The sequence below is a fragment of the Hippichthys cyanospilos genome, chromosome 5, assembly GCF_059441005.1.
Source record: "Hippichthys cyanospilos isolate Australia breed blue-spotted pipefish chromosome 5, RoL_Hcya_1.0, whole genome shotgun sequence".
Taxonomy (NCBI): domain Eukaryota; kingdom Metazoa; phylum Chordata; class Actinopteri; order Syngnathiformes; family Syngnathidae; genus Hippichthys; species Hippichthys cyanospilos.
Genome location: NC_142373.1, coordinates 15,678,517 through 15,683,846, shown reverse-complemented (window position 1 = coordinate 15,683,846; position 5,330 = coordinate 15,678,517).

Here is a 5,330-nt window from a genome sequence, read left to right as displayed (position 1 = left end):
CATTGTTTGTTCTTGCCACTGTGAGGACGTTTCAGCATGATTTGCAACGCCTTTTTCAGCCACAAGAGGGCGTCGGCACGATTTGTACTTCCTTATAACCTTGCAAATTCTGCGGCCGCTTGAGTTTTTCCTGTTTTGTATTTGAATTTTGTCCATGCAGACAAACAGAAGCGGATCATAAAAGTTATGTACCCTAATTGAAGGGCATGATAAGGAGTAGAAGAAGCAGCAGCAGCAGCCACTAGCTCAGCACTTTAATCGGGATGCGGGCCAATAAACCCGTTCACCCTTCCTTCCTCGACGAAAACACAAACAGATCGATGCCCCCCCTCACCCACATACACACACACGCGCGCGCTCTCGTCTTTCACCTATTACCGGAACGCTATCCCCGGTTTCCTTTCTGGTCGCAAAGGCCTCGACCTCACCTTGTCTATCGCCATAAACGTGCCTTACAAATGTTTGACCTCTCACTGGCTCTGGGGTCACTCAGGTGGGGGTGGCTGGTTGATGCGGGGTCATGCCTGGGAACAATGGAAACGATGTTGATCTTCTTCACCGACAGCCTTTTATGAAGCTTCCCTTTGTGCGCCATGGCCAACAAAAATGCTACGCTCCTCTCGACTCGTGGCAACTTTTGTGAACAAGAAATTGGCTCGCAAACAAAAATAATTACTAGGTCTTGACCCTTATGGATTTTGTAGCTCGCTGCCAATTTTCGGCGCGAAAAATCGTCCGACTATTGAATAATTTGCTGATTAATTGAGTATTTTGTAATTTTTACATTCAAATTGCTTTCCTCAGTGCTGTTACATTGACGTCAAATATAGGCCTTTTTTCACTCTTAGGCCTAACCCTTACTATAAATATATATTAAAAACAAAACAAAACAAAAAAATCCTTTTCCGTGACCAGAATGCATTCTGCGGCGCAATTAATTTACTTAGCACTTGGATTTTGTCCAATCCTTTGATCTTTACATCAAAGACATTTCAGATAAAAGAGAACAATTTTAACATGATTTAATTTATGATTTTATTGAACATATAAGCATGTTTCAAAATTTCGGAACAAAACAGAAGCAGATAAAAGAAAGTCAGTATATATTGCACTTCAGTGAAGTTTATGTGTTGAACAGGAAGTAACCAAGTATAAAAATTAGCAAGTCCTACTGCTTGTATTTTATTTACTCAGATGATGATAAAGATAGTTTCACATCACAAAGACGGAACGAGTCACACCCCTCCAATAAGGTGTCATATATATATATGTTATAAATATATATGAACACACACGCACACACACACGCACACACACACAGCTGCGATGCACTTTCGTTCCCTTTTGGGACTAATTTGTAATGAACGCGTGTTAGACAGGTAATATCGATGCCGCGTTGCATTTTAATGAAAGTAAAAGCCTGTTTTTTTTTTTTTTTTTTAATTCATGCTGTCGGAGTAGTCTTAATCACCAGCGAGACACGTGAGGATGAGCGCTCAAGACGATGGATGAATGCATGTTTCGAGGCTGGTTGCTTGAGCTGCAAGATGGCGGTAAGAACAAACAAGTTGTTTAACTTCCTGGTTAGAAATATAGGAAGCATAAAACTCACATTTAATCAGAAATTAAATCGCAAATGTGCCAAATGCAATTTATATGCAGGTATTACACTGTGGAAAGAATCGGCAAATCGACTATTAGTTTTGGCCGATCTTTTGATTGGCTAAATTGCGCAATCAACCAGTTGATTAATGAGTTGGGTCCTAATAAAAGCGTGATAATTTTATGATTTTTTTTCCCCTTTTTGTGAGTGAAGTCCTGCATGGTGTGTGTGTCATTACATGGACAAATGATGTATAATACGTTGCCACCAAACCTCTAACCTGAAAGCCGAACGTAAAGCGCACAGTGGCCTAAATAGCCAAAGCTCGTGCATGGTTAAGCCTGTGCAAAACATGCAAACAGTGAGTGTCACTGCCATGAGGTCGGGTCCGCACATCACATGGGGGTGGGTGTGGGGGGTTTGCATTCAAATACTTTTAACATCTTTAAATGTTGTAATCCCATTGGTGGCCACTAATACCACTAAGGTGAGAGCAACAATTACCTGCAGCGTGAAAGGTTTCGTGGCAGTTAATATTATTACAATAATCTGTTTATAATCTCACTTGAAGAGAGAGCAAAGTAAGTGACCCAGTACCAACTCTACTCAAGTCATTCAATCTTGTCACGATAACACAAACTTTTATTTACCTTTTTCTTAAATGACAGAGTTCATTTAAGGACAGGGCTGTGAAGTTTTTGAAACTTGAGCGCTGGTCTATTTGTTTGTCGACGGGCTGCCGATTTCGTGGAAATGCCGCAACCTCGCACGGAATGTTTTTCAGCCGGCGTCAGGTGGTTTGCATGACCTCGACCTTTATCTTGAGTGGATCAGCCAGGCTGCGACCTCCGCTAGATCCCCTTGACCTGAGCCCCACCAAATAAAGATTAGCGGGCTGCATGCGTGGCGTGCGACAAGAGTGAGCGCAATGCGAGACGTCCGCCGCAAACATCCTTAAATACCCTCGCACGCAACTTTAACCCCTGAAGGAAATTTTCACTCAACTTGGGATTTTGGATGTTTTTTCATGTGTGAAGCAAAGGAAACGCATACAAAAAAGCCCTATTCATACATACATACAGTATGTACCTTCAAATATAAATATATATGACCCAAGGCTGTTTTGAAAAGGTTTCATTTTGTGAGGAAAACATTTTTTACAGCTATTCAATGCTGCAGATTTTGCAGACGGTAATATGCAGATTTAATGTTATGTACTTTTGCATGAACTTTAAATGATTGGAGTAAGGCTAAGCCACTCAATGAATAAAACTGAAATAGGAATATTTTATTTATCATAATGAGAGCGTTATGACTTTCGAAGACTTTTCCATTATGGAAGTCCAGGCTAAGCCAATCCACAAAGTCATTCAAAGGCTTGCAAATGTCATAAGTTGCCTGCTAGCGTCCCCTGGTGGTTTTGGGGTCTCAACACAAACATTTCATTCGTACCCTGTTTGCGAGGTAGTTTCCCCCGATCCGGCCAGAGGGGAACTCATAAAATGGAATGATGGCCCCATTGTCCGGCCTAATGAAGCTGGCGACATTCAGCGAAGAGCGCTGAGATGAGACGCATAAATCCCAGTTCAAGCTTATTACTTGCCAACGGACACCTCCAATGCGTTAAACGCTATCTCATGTTTATTGGATTGCAGCCGACGCAAGACGCTCATCGTCAATAGGCCCCGGACAGCGCTGAGCATCGGCTGAGCGTTCTTTTCACATCGGAATGCTCATATCTACAGTTATTAAATCAAACTTTTTTCAAATGACCTTGTTGACTAACATTATTCCTAATCGGAAGTTTAAGCGGCGTCTCGATCGCAAAGTGACTTTTGCGTGGAAGGTTCGGAATCCTAATGTTACAGTTTTCATACTTCCTTCACATACAATTAGTTAATTAATTACATCCATTCTTGCCGAATTGTTGTTTTTTGTTTGTTTGTTTTTGTTCCTGCACAAAATATAGTTTCTAAATGATGTTTTTTTTCTGCAGATACAAATGTAATGTTGTTTTAAAGCATTATGGCCTTTCAAGGCATTTTTTCTTACATTTTCATAAATTTAGGATTTTTTTCTCATAAAATTACACAATTTGGTAATCATAAAACCATTTTTTTCTTGTAAAATTGACATTTTGATCTTTTTTTTCTCTGAAACAAAATATTTATTCAATCTTGTAATTTAATTTTATTTCAGATTTTTGGCTTGAAAAAAGAAACACAACTTCATTCCCATTTTTCTCTGAAGATTTAGTTGATATAATATTACAGTTTTTTTCCGGTGAAATTGCAACTTTGTTATTTCTTACATTTTAATGGTTATTTTGGATTAACTTATTTATATTATGTTCTGAATTATTTATTAGAGAGCAACATTTTTTTTTCAAATCTTGTAACCATTAAAACATGTTCAACTAAAATAATACAACTTGATTCATTTTATGTTGCATTCCCCAGGCACATTTAAGATGTAATATCGCAACATGTTGGGTGTTCAAATTTGACATTCATCTTGTCATCTTTATTTAATGCCTTGTCCACCATATAACGGCGCACTAAAATAGGCAATAACGGATGCTGGGCACCTTTTAGCGCTCTATTATGACTGTAACGTCGAGCTAATAACGTTCTTAGCTACACTTATGAAATCCTAAACGGAAAATGATGAGTCTTTGGAGCCATCTGTAGCCGTAGGAGCCGTTTGGCCGCTCGATCGGAGGAGGCCAAAAATGGTCTTCCTCCAACCTCCTCCGCCTCCCACTCTTCTGCCTCCGCCATTGAAAATTGAGCGGCGTCCACTCGCTATGAATGAGGTAGGGCGACGAGAGCGGAGGAGTGAAAAAGAAAAGGAAAAATGTTTCCTACATTCACCTACCCAAATAAGAGGCCACAAAGTGTACTACCGAGGAAATATTAAAGAATGCGGAGCTAGGAGAAGGAAGCGCATATCTACAGCGTTGGGGTGTCTGGCATGAGCGCGAGGGTCTGTGGACGCCTTCTGGAGTGTCAGTAGCATCAGATGGAGGGTCTGCGTGGGGTACGCGGCCAATGAGGATGGGCTCGTAGTAGTCGCAAGAAACGGGAAACCATAGAAACCTCCCACAGATTACTGCTAGACTGAGAGGAGAGTGTGAAAGTGTCCTCAGTCGAACTATAAAAAAGGAACTGCTCCAAAATCCCCGATGCTTACTTTGCTTCATTGTATGTTTTGCTCCAGGGCTCCCCTGACAGCCAGTATATATCAAGTATAAGTGTATGTGTGTGTCTACCATATATATGATGCACATTTGGTGAGACGTATTTTGCCACTTGCTGTCAACTATAGAATCAGAGAGGGAAAAATAAATACGCCGCATGTCCAAACTCAGAAAACAGTTTTTTTTTTTTTAAATTTGAGCCCCGAGAAACTGGTATAATTTTAAATCAACAGCAAGTGGCAAAAATGAGGATTTCAAGGTTTTAATTGTACAGGAGTAATATTGATATTATCGAGTTAAGATAAAACATGAACATTTAAGTGGTGGAATAGTTAAATAATGGCTTGAATAAGTAAACTTGAACATTCCCACTCAAACATGATCAGTTTTGGCACCAGCGATCTCTTCTTATTGACATCTGATATTTATTTATCATCAAGCATTTGGTAATAAGACCCAACACATCAGATTGTTTCTTCTCAAGAAATTTGAATCCATATACTGTACCTTCACCTCCCAATTCCAATG